We start from the raw sequence: 11,885 nt of genomic DNA on the forward strand, positions 1-11,885 counted from the left end.
GTGATGTTTTGAAACTCCTCATATGCATGGAAAAGCTGGACAATGAATAAGGAAGACCAAAGAAGAACTGACACCTTTGAATTATGGTGCTTGTGAAGAATATTGAATATACCATGGACTGCCAAAAGAACAAACAAATCTATCTTGGAAGAGGTATAGCCAGAAAGCTCCTTAGAGGCAAGGATGGCGAGACTGCTCCTCACATACTTTGGGCATGTTATCAGGAGAAATCAGTCCCTGGAGAAGGACATCATGCTTGGCAAAGTAGAGGGTCAGCTAAAAAGAGGAAGACCCTCAACGAGAGTGATTGACACAGTAGCTTCAACAATGGGCTCAAGCATAACAAGGATTGTGAGGATGGCACAGGACCGGGCAGTGTTTTGTCCTGTTGTACGTGGGATCGCTATGAGTCGGAACCGACTTGATGGCACCTAACAACAACAAGAACAACAACTTTCCATTAGTCGACGAGCGCTTAACTGTTTGTGCCACCCAGGGACCAGCCTCTAATAAGCTGAGGTAACTGCAGCAGGTATGACCCTCTCCCACCAGGCTGTCCCCTTCTCCAGGGCAAGACTAGCCATCTACCTATCTATGGTCCCCAGGGCCTGCTACAGGGTCTGGTGCACCAAATCCTGGAGATGACCTTGCATTGAGGAGGGGTGTTGGATCTTGGCATAGTGAAGCTCATGTGATGGTTGACTTTTGCAGGGGACACAGTTATGGATTGAATTGTGTTCCCCCAAAAAGATATGTTGAAGTCCTAACCCCTGTACCTATGAAGAAACATGACTTTGTTTGAAATGGGGTCTTTGAAGATGTTATCAGTCCTAATCCAGTCTGAGTGACTCTTTATAAAAGAGAAGAGACACAGAGAGGCAGAGGGAAGAAAGCCACATGATGCTGCAGCTGCAAGCCAAGGAACACCTGCAGCTACCAGAAGCCAGGAGAGAGCTGGACCAGATTCTCCCTCAAAGCTCAGAAGGAATCAACACGGCCGACACTCTGATCTTGGACTCCCAATCTGTTCTTATAAGCTACTCCTTTTGTGGTATTTTGTTACAGTAGCTCTAGGAAATTAAGACGGACACTGAATGGTGCTTTCAGGGTCCTCACCTCTCTAGCCAATACTCTTCTATGGGCCCTTGGACACAAAAGGCACGAGTTTATGAACATCAGCAGAGATAGGACTCAGACAGTGACCAGGGTTAAGGGTCAACCTAATCCAGGTCAATCTAATTGGTTTCCTCCCTGCTCCAACCCCCATTTTTCTCATCTCTGTAAGTGGCACCATCATTCCCCAAATTCCTCCGGCCAAAAACATAGGTGCCATCCTAGCTTCCTTCCTTTCCCTCACAATCCATCATAAAACTGATCAGCTCCACCACCAGTTAGGATCACAGAGTCTTTCACTCCTCTCCGTCTCTGCTGCTGACACCTTAGTCCAAGCCTTCACCATCACTTGCCGGCCTCCCAGTTTCCACTCTTAGACCCCTATGGTCTATTCTCCACCAGCAGCAGCCAGAATGATTTTTAAAAAAGGAAATCAGGGCCTGTCACTTTTGCTATAACCCTTTCACATCTTCCAAGGGCACCTTCAACAAAAATCTACTCCTCTCCTGCATTCAGGGGAGAAGGACCCCTGATGGTGCAACGGTTAAGCTCTCAGCTGCCAACCAACAGGTCAGTGGTTCAAAACCACCAGCTGCTCCACGGGAGAAAATGTGGCAATCAGCCTCCATATGGATTTCAACCTTTGAAGCCCTATCGGGCGGCTTTACTCTGTCCTATAGGGTCATTCTGAGTTGGAATCAACTCGATGGCAACTGGTAATCTTTACGGAAGCAGATTGCCCCATCTTTCTCCCACGGAGTAGCTGTTGGGTTCAAACTGCCGACCTTTCAGTTAGCAGCCAAGTGCTTAACTACTGTGCCACCAGGGCTCCTTGTTTATTGCCTAGATCTCCTGGTTGTTGCTGTTAGGTGCCATCAATTTTGACTTACAACGCTCCATGTGACAAAGTAGAACTGCCCGTAGGGTTTTCTAGGCTGAAATCTTTATGGGAGCAGATTGCCAGGTCTTCCTCCTGCGGAGCCGCTAGGTAGCTTTGAACCATCAACCTTTCAGTTAATAGCTGAGTGCTTAACCTCGGCACCACCAAGGCTAGAAGTTCCCTAAGACAAGGACATTGTCTGTCTTAGTCATCATTATATCCTAGCACCTATAACAAAGCCTGGCTAGTAGGAGTTGAGTTGCTCAATAAATATTTTTGGATGGATGAATGAATGAATGCTAAACATTCATTCAATGACGAATGAATGAGTGAATAAGTAAACAGATGGAAACTGAAGCTTGCTCAGAGCTCAAGTCAGTGGTTCTGGCGCCGGATGCTCCCTGAGTGCTTACTCAATCCCTAAGGACAAAAGCTTTGGAGGATTGTTTTCTAAACGGCTCCTCTTGCCCTGGAGACTGTGTCCTGAGCTCTAGGTTCCCTGGAAAACCTTGCCTGGAAGCCTCTCAGCTGAGAGAGTGCTGGTGAAATGCCTTATTTTATTCTGCCAGGAGAGTCCATCCTAGGACCACCTGCCCCACTCTCCCAGAGAGGGGAGGCCAGGTGGGATCCAGGTGAGACATTTCAGCAGTGTGGCTGTGACCATCCTCCAGGGGCTGGGGGCCAAGCAAGCTGGACAGATGCCACCCGTCCCATCTGTCAGTTACAATGAGAAACCCCAGACTGAGCAGGAAATGGGTGACCCCAGGAAGTTTTGTGAACAGCTGCTGACTGTCGGGGAAGCTGTTTTTAAAGTCACAAATGGATGGATTTAAAGAGCAGAAATTTATTTTCTCACAGTTCTGGAGGCTAAAAGTCCAAATTAGGATCTCATCCATGTTGATTCCTTCCTTGTAAGTAGTCCCAGGCGTTTCTTGGCTTGTAGAAGACCCTCACATGGTGTTTGTCTTCCCCCACGTGTGCATGCCTCTGTATTTAATATGCTCCTTCTATAATTCAAAAAGTGATTAGATTTAGAACCCACCTACTGGATATGATCTAATTAACATAACAAAGAAAACCCTGTTTCCAAACAGGATCACGTCCACAGGTATGAGGTTAGGATACAACACATTTTTTTGTGGGTGGGGCGAGGGGGACACAATTTAATCCATAACACTTTAGGAAGAGAAACTGGGCATTTGTGGCCCAACCGCATTCTCTTTATTTCCTCTTGGGAGTTTGCTGTCCACAGGAATCAAGCACTTGGATCTGCCCTTGTAGGGTATGTGTGTGTGCAGGGGGTGGGATAGGGGGTAGGAGGTAGCAGGGCAGAATGGTGTGCCTAGCTGCTGGGTAGGTAGTCCTGCCTAATTCTGGGGTTCAACCTTAAGAAATTTACTTGCCCAGAGGGATAACCTATGTTTTCCAATATCAGTGCGAACCATACTAATGGTAATATTTTTGTCCTATTTCTCTATTGGGTCAGAACTCAGACAGGGAAGAGGGGTGAAGTTTAGTGGGCCCTCTCAAAAGTATCAACACTAACACCTTAATAGCGTTTATAGGTCAAAGAACATTCCTATTTATGTTGCCGTTGTTAGGTGCCATCAAGTCAGCTCTGACTCATAGCAACCCTACGTACAACAGGAACAGACACTACCCGGTCCTGCGCTGTTCTCACAATCGTTGTTATCCTTGAGCCCACTGTTGCAGCCACTGTGTCAATCTATCTCATTGGGGTCTTCCTCGTTTTCGCTGACCCTCAACTTTGCCAAGCATGATGTCCTTCTCCAAGGACTGGTCCCTCTTGAGAAAATGTCCAAAGTATGTGAGATGAAGTCTCACCATCCTCGCTTCCAAGGAGCATTCTGGCTGTACTTCTTCCAAGACATGTTTGTTCATTCTTCTGGCGGTCCATGGTATATTCAATATTTTTTGCCATCATCATAATTCAAAGTTATCAATTCTTCTTTGGTCTTCCTTATTCCTTATCCCATTTATAATTTCCTTGAATAATCATTTCAGCTGTGTGACATGAAGGTTATTGCTATTATCTCTACTTTACCTATAAGAAAACTAAGACTCAGAATTGTAAAGTGACTTGCTCAAGGTCACGCAGAGTCAAGACTAGAACGCAGGGTTCATAAAACTTCATCATCATTGCTTCAACATTTTGTCTTAAGATTTGAATTCCTATTAAAATGCAGTCCCTTTAAAACTATAAAAACAAAATCAAACCTGTTGTTGTTGAGTTGTTTCTGACTCACAACGACCCATGGTGCTCCATAGGATTTTCTTAGCTATAATCTTTATGGAAGTAGATTGCCATTGTCAGGTCTTTCTTTCGAGGTAACACTGGGGATTTGAACTGCCAACCTTTCAGTTAGTAGTTGAGCGCAAACTGTTTGTGCCACCCAGGGAACTTCCTTTACTCCACGACTACAGTAGTCAAGACAGTGGTATAGGTCTAGGGATAGATACATGGATGACTCACTTGTGTTGATGGGTGTTATCTAGTGCTGCTATAACAGAAATACCACAAGTGGATTGCTTTAACAAACAGAAATTTATTCTCTCACAGTTTAGGAGGCTAGAAATCCAAATACAGGGCACCAGCTCCAGGGGAAGCCTTTCTCTCCCCGTCGGCTCTGGGGAAATGTCTTCATCTTCCTCAAACATCTGTGGGACTGGAATTCCTTAGAGATCTCAATGTGTCTTGGCACCAATCTTCCCCTGGATCTAGGAGATTCTCAGCTCAGGGACCTTGGGTCCAAAGGATGTGCTCTGCTCCTGGCTCTTCTTTCTTGGAGGTAGTGGAGGTCCCTCTCCTCTCTGCTCACTTCTTTCTCCTTTTATTTCTTGTAAGATAAAAGGTGTGACTTAAGCAAGAGTGTGGCTTGAGTAAGGATGTGACTTGAGTAAGGCTATGACTCAGGATACATTCCACACTAATCCTGTCTTATTAACATATAGAGGTTTAGGATTTACAACACATAATTACACAATACCACAAAACAGAGGACAATTACATCAGATCACAAAATGGGGTATCTCACACAATACTGAGAATCATGGCCTAGCCAAGTTGACACATATTTAGGTGGGACACAATTCAATCCATGATAGAGGGGAAGGGTGTGACTATGAATGAATGGCACAAAGGAGTTTCTTTGTGGTGATGAAACAATTCTGAATCCCAGCTGTGGTAGCAGTTACATGAATCTATGTGTGTGATGACATTGCATAGACCTATACACTCCCACCCCATATGAGTGCATGTAAAACCTGGCGAAAGCCAAATAAGGTCTGTAGTTTAGGTAATATTATTGTACCAACGTCAATTTCCTTTTTTTTTTTTTCAACACATGGGTACAGGTGTTACTGCAGGGAGGAAAGAGGTACAGAATTCACATAGATGTCATTGTTAGGTGCCGTCAAGTCAATTTCGACTTATGACAACCCCATGTGACAGAGTAGAACTGCCCCATAGGGTTTCCAAGCCTGTAAGCCTTTAGAGAAGCAGATCGACAGGTCTTTCTCCCAGCAGAGCAGCTGGTAAGTCTGAACTGCCGACCTTTCAGTTAGCAGCCAAGTGCTTAACCACTGCGTCACCAGGGCTCCGTGTTGCACCACCAGGGCTCCTTTAGTCACTTAAGACAGACTTCTAATCACTACCGCTGGAGACTCTGGGCAGGCTTCCTGGAGGAAGCAACATTGAACTCTACAGCTGAAGGATGAGGTAAGGCTAGCCACATATGGTAGTGTCTCAGTTTTCTAGTGCTGCTGTAACAGACATACTACAAGTGGGTGACTTTAACAAACAGAAATTTATTTTCTTACAGTTTAGGAGGCTAGAAGTCTGAATTCAGAGTGCTGGCTCTAGAGGAAGGCTCTCTGCCCTGGGGGAAGATCCTTGTCTTAGCTTCTCTACCATTCTTCTTGGCACTTCATTGGAGAGCTCCACATGGCATCTACATTTCCCCCATTTGTGTTGCTTTTGTGTCTAATCTGCTTTTTCGTATTTTGAAAATGATTGGCTTAAGACATATCCTACAGTGATATGGCCTCAGCAGCATAACAAAGAAAACTCTGTTCCCAAATGGGATTACATCCACAGGTATATCCGCTGCCATCCGGTCCATTCCGACCCAGTGACCCTATAGCACAGAGCAGAACTGCCTCATATGGTTTCCAAGGCTGTAATCTTTACGGAAGCAGACTGCCACATTTTCCTCCTGAGGAGGGGCTGGTGGGTTCGAACTGCCGACCTTTTGGTTAGTAGCCGAGCACTTAACCACTGTGCCACCAGGGCTCCTCCCACAAGTATCCAAAACCGAAAACAAAACCCATTGCCGTCAAGTGGATTGCGACTCAATAGGACAGAGTATACCCCATAGGGTTTCCAAGGAGCGGCTGGTGGATTTGAACTGCCAACCTTTTGGTTGGCAGCTGAGCTCTTAACCACTGTGCCACCAGGGCTCCCCCACAGGTATAAGGGTTAGGAATTACAATACATATTGTACTACATACAATTCGATCCATAACAGGTGGAGATGGCTGGTTAACCCCAAAATCCAGGCTCCCCTTTCATGGTATAGAGTTGTCACTATGAAGTAGCTGTCTAGCCGAGGGCTTCATCTTCCAGCCCACCCCTCTTTTGCATCTAGGTGTGGGCCGGTGATGAGTGGAACTTGAGTGGAAGTTACATGTGCTACTTCTGGGTCAAGGGTTTTAGGCAGAAGACGTGGCTTCTCTAGAATCTCCTTCCCCATCTGGAAGTGGATGATGATGCTGATGGTACAGCCACCTGATGGGAGAAGGTTGGATCCCCAAGTTTGCACGGAGGAGGGCGCCTGCCAAGCAGGACACACACATGTACTGCTATGAGAACAATAAATAAACTTCTACTGTCTTAGCTATGGATGCTTGGAGTTTGTTACAGCAGCTACTGTTTCCTTAAGCAATACACCCAGTGAAGAGACAGGAAGGAAAGGGAGGAAGGGTATTTCAGAGGAGACCACAATGCAACCATTCCAGAGAAAGAAAGAGATACCCGTGCATTCCCACGTGAGGCTGGAGAGGAGTGATACCAGGCGAGGCTGGGGGCAGGCTGAGGCAAGGTCAGGGGGACCCTTTCAGCCATACTAAGGAGTTGGGACTCCATCCAAAGTAAATAGGATATAACCAGTCAGACAGACCAGGCATTCACCTCTCTTCCCTTAAGTTCGAGAAGATAAGTAACTTTCTAACGGTCATCTGGTCAGTGAAAGGCAGAGTTGGACTCAACCCCAGGTCTTACTGATAGTATGCACCTAAGCATAATAGAGAAACTACGATATTCCTCTTCCAAGAAATCTACAGGAGCCCTGCCCGCGTGGACTCCTACTCCAATTCTCTAGAACTGGCTCCCAACTGAGAATGCTGTCTCTTGGCACCAGGCCAAGGCCAGCCAGCATACAGAATGCTCGGCCTCACCCAGCTACAAAGGCCACCAGCATCTCCCACTCTGGCTGGGGCTCTGCTTGCCCAAAGAAGTCAACTGAATGCCCTGCCTGGTCTGTCTAGGTGCACATTGTCGGGGAGCCCAAAGCAGCCCATCGCCCAATGGGATGAGGTTGGCCACCTCCGTCAGCTCCCACCTCGTGGTCTGGTCCACAAATGGGGTATGGTGGGTGACAGGGCTGGCCCAGATTTTCTTACTCCCAGGCTCCTCTCCGCAGCTTCATAGACTGAGTGAGCAGTGCAGCAGAGTTGCAGATAATGCCTAACTCCCCATCTGCATATCCTCAGATGAACCTGGAGCAGGCAACTCTGTCCTCCCCTGGACTACTCTTAGCTAGGCAGACTCTTGCTAACCCACTAGGGAGTGATACTGATGTGGTCAGGAAAATTTAGATGTGTGGCTAAGACCCCCAGCCATCTTCCACCTCCCCCCAACATGTCTGCCCTGTTTTCTGAAACAGAATGTTCTAAATCACATTTGTCCTGGGCCTTCCTTGGTTTTGCAGAGGTGTCTGAATCTCCTACAGAGACTGAGGGTGAGGCCCAGGGGCAGAAATTGTGGTACTTGCCCACCTCCCTCCTCAACCCCATCCAAAGCCATTCTTCCTTTATCACATCCTACTTTCCCCATTAGGCAGCTTTTTTTTTTTCTTTTTCTTTTTTATGAAGGTTTACAGAACAAACTAGTTTCTCATTAAACAGTACACATATCATTTTATGATATTGGTTAATAACCCCATGACATGTCAACACTATCCCTTCTCGGCCTTGGGTTCCCTATTACCAGCTTTCCTGTCCCCTCCTGCCTTCTAGTCCTTGTCCCAGGGCTGTTGTGCCCGTTTAGTCTCCTTTTGTTTTATGGTCCGGTCTAATCTTTGGCTGAACAGTGAACCTCAGGAGTGACTTCATTACTGAGCTAAAAGGGTGTCCGGGGCCATGCTCTCGGGGTTTCTCCAGTCTCTGTCAGGCCAGTAAGTCTGGTCTGTGTGAGTTAGAATTTTGTTCTACATTTTTCTCCAGCTCTGTTCGGGACCCTCTATTGTGATCCCTGTCAGAGGCAGTCAGTGGTGGTAGCCGGGCACCATCTAGTTGTACTGGACTCAGTCTGGAGGAGGCCGTGGTAGATGCTGTCCATTAGTCCTTTGGACTAATCTTTCCCTTGTACCTTTAGTTTTCTTCATTCTCCCTTGCTCTCGAAGGGGTGAGACCAGTGGTATATCTTAGATGGCCGCTCACAGGCTTTTAAGACACCAGACGCTACTCACCAAAGTAGAAGGTAGAACATTTTGTTCATAAACTATGTTATGCCAATTGAGCTAGATGTTCACCGAGACCATGGTCCCCACAGCCCTCTGCCCAGCAATTCAGTCCCTCAGGGAGTTTGGATATGTCTGTGGAGCTTCCATGACCTTTCCTTGTACAAGTTATGCTGGCTTCCCCAGTACTGTGTACTGTCTTACCGTTTACCAAAGTTACCACTCAGCTATTGTCTATTTAGTGTTTTTCCATTCCCACACCTCCCATCCCTTGTAACCATCAAAGATTGTTTCTTTTTGTGCAAACCTTTTCGTGAGTTTTTATAGTAGTGGTCTCATACAATATTTGTCCTTTTGTGATTGACGTATTTCACTCAGCATAATGCCCTCCAGATTCATCCATGTTATGGGATGCTTTCGCAGATTCATCATTGTTCTTTATCGTTGTGTAATACCCCATTGTGTTTATGTACCATAGTTTGTTTATCCATTCATCTGTTGAGGGGTATCTAGGTTGTTTCCATCTTTTTGCTATTGTGAACAATGATGCAATGAACATGGGTGTGCATATGTCTATTCGTGTGATGGCTCTTATTTCTCTAGGACATATTCCTAGGAGTGGGATTGCTGGATCGTATGGTATTTCTATTTCTAGCTTTCTAAGGAAACGCCATATCTTTTTCCAAAATGGTTGTATTATTTTGCATTCCCACCAGCAGTGCATAAGAGTTTTGATCTCCCTGCAGCCTCTCCAACATTTGTTATTTCCTGTTTTTTTTGATGCGTGTCACTAATGCCGGGGTGAGATAGTATCTCATGGTGGTTTTGATTTACATTTCCCTAACGGCTAGTGATCCCGAGCATTTCCTCATGTGTCTGTCGGCCGCTTGAATGTCTTCTTTGGTGAAGTGTCTGTTCATTTCCTTTGCCCACCTTTTAATTGGATGATTTGTCTTTTTGTTTTAGAGGTGTTGGATATTCTTATAGATTTTAGAGATTAGACCTTTGTCTGGTTTGTAATAGCCAAATTTTTTTCCCTAATCTGTAGGTTCTCTTTTTACTCTTTTGGTGAAGTCTTTTGATGAGCGTAAGTGTTTAATTTTTAGAAGATCCCAGTTATCTAGCTTAGCTTCTGGAGTTTGTGTGTCATTGGTTATGATTTGTATTCTATTAATGCCATGTATTGGGCCTCTAGTGTTGATCCTATTTTTTCGTCTACAAACTTTATAGTTTTGGGCTTTATATTTAGATCTTTGATCCATTTTGAATTAGTTTTTGTATATGGTGTGAGGTATGGGTCCTGTTTCATTTTTTTTTGCAGTTGGACATCCAGTTTTGCCAGCACCATTTGTTAAAAAGATTGTCTTTTCCCCATTTGATGGACTTTGGGCCTTTGTCAAAGATAAGGTGACCGTAGGTGAATGCATTTACATCTGTGTTCTCAATTCTGTTCCATTGGTCAATGTATCTGTCTTTGTACCAGTACCAGGCTGTTTTGACTAGCATAGCTGTATAGTAGGTTCTGAGGTCAGGTAATGTGAGTCCTTCTACTTTGTTTTTCTTCTTCAGTAGTGCTTTACTTATCCAGGGCTTCTTCCCTTTCCACATAAAGTTAAAGAATGCCCTTGGTATATGGATCGAGATTGCATTGTATTTATAAATTGCTTTGGGTAGAATTGTCATTTCCACAATGTTGAGTCTACCTATCCATGAGCCTGGTATGTTTTTCCATTTATGTAGATCTCTTTTGGTTTCTTGCAGTAGTATTTTGTAGCATTCTACATCCCTGGTTAGATTTATTCCTAAGTATTTTATTCTTTTAGTGGCTATTATAAATGGTATTGTTTTCCTGATTTCCTTTTCATCATCTCGTTATTGGTGTAGAAGAATCCAACTGATTTTTGTATGTTTATCTTGTATCCTGCTACTCAGGCAGCATTTTTGAAGAAAGGACTTTACTGCTAAAACAAAAGTTTGAAAACAACTAGTCAAGTCCAACTTTCTAATTTTCTAGATGGAGACTAAGGCTCAGAAAGGGGAAATACATACCTCACATACATACAGCACATATGTTATAGAAAAGGGCCTGCCTGCCTATCTATCTGTCTATCCATCTACCCATTCATTTGTCCACCTGTCCATCTATCTGTCCATCTGTCTATCCATCCATCTATCTATCTAGTCAACAGGTACTGAAGGCTCAGGATGTTCTTTTCTTCTCACCTTGCTGTCTAGATAATTGGACTTAAAGCTCCTGGCCTTAGTAGCATCACAGAAGAGAAAGAACATGGTCCTGCATAGATTTGGACTCAAGCTCCTTGTTTGCCACCTTCCAGAAACAGGCCCTTAGATAAGTCCAGGATCGATTACCCAGTAAGCAAGGTATGCACGGGCTTACTTGTGTTTACTTACTAATCTGTAGTGCACAATTTTACATGGGTTTCACCACATCCTTGATGTGGAGAAAAACAAGTAAGCCTGTGTGTACCTTGCTTATCGGGTAATCCGTTCCTGAATAAGTCACTTAATTTCAGTTTCCTCAACTATAAAATGGAACCAGTACATCTTACCTCCAAATTACTGTGGGGATTTAGTGGGGTAGTAGATACAAGCCCTGATGGACAGCATAGAATGCAGTAGGGCTTCAATACACGTTCCATGTCTGCATGAGTTCTCTGAGGGTGAGCAAGGGGATCCTGGGCCCGCTTTCATCCAGAAGTACTCAGGGTCCCATCCTGATGGTTCAAGATCAGCAGGAAAGGAAGTCTCGCTCCCCTTGCAGAAAGCCTGGCCTTGGTCCCTCCTCAGATGTGACCTAATTTTGGTCTGGCCAGAGCTGGCGTCTTCCTTTTCCCCTCATTGTTTTGGAGACCTCAAGTGAACTTGACCAGGACTGTTTCCTCAGGAATAACATATATTCACCCAGCTTGGCATATTGTACACACACACCCCAACCCACCCCAAGCTCGCACACTTTCCCTGAATACAGCCTGCAGCTTCTGATGTACTTCCTCCAGATATCACCATGGCTTACTCTCTTCTTTCCTGAAGGTCCCCCATCAACTGTCACCTCCTGAGAGAGATGACCCCCTCTCTCAAATAGTTCTCTGATCTTACCATAATTTATTTTTCAC

The sequence above is a fragment of the Trichechus manatus genome, unplaced genomic scaffold (genome assembly GCF_000243295.1).
Source record: "Trichechus manatus latirostris isolate Lorelei unplaced genomic scaffold, TriManLat1.0 scaffold00191, whole genome shotgun sequence".
NCBI classification, from domain to species: Eukaryota; Metazoa; Chordata; class Mammalia; order Sirenia; family Trichechidae; genus Trichechus; species Trichechus manatus.